The following is a 241-nucleotide window of genomic DNA, read 5'->3' on the forward strand; positions in this document are numbered from 1 at the left end:
GATAATAGAAAGTGACTTTACTCCCCCCTCCCCTTTGGGGCCAGGGGCCACCTTTGCGTCCCTTTATGAGTGACACCTCAGGCTGCAGCCCCACTGTTCCTCTCTGTCAGCAGAAACCTCTCTCTCTCTTGACCCCTCCTGCTGGGGTCTCAGCCAGCCAATCCCTGACCTGGGGGAAGGGGGAGCCTGCCCCCCCCACTCCCTCATAAGGACCAGCTGGGGGCTGGGGGGGTGGCCGGCT

Source organism: Rattus rattus, chromosome 2 (genome assembly GCF_011064425.1).
Source record: "Rattus rattus isolate New Zealand chromosome 2, Rrattus_CSIRO_v1, whole genome shotgun sequence".
NCBI lineage: Eukaryota > Metazoa > Chordata > Mammalia > Rodentia > Muridae > Rattus > Rattus rattus.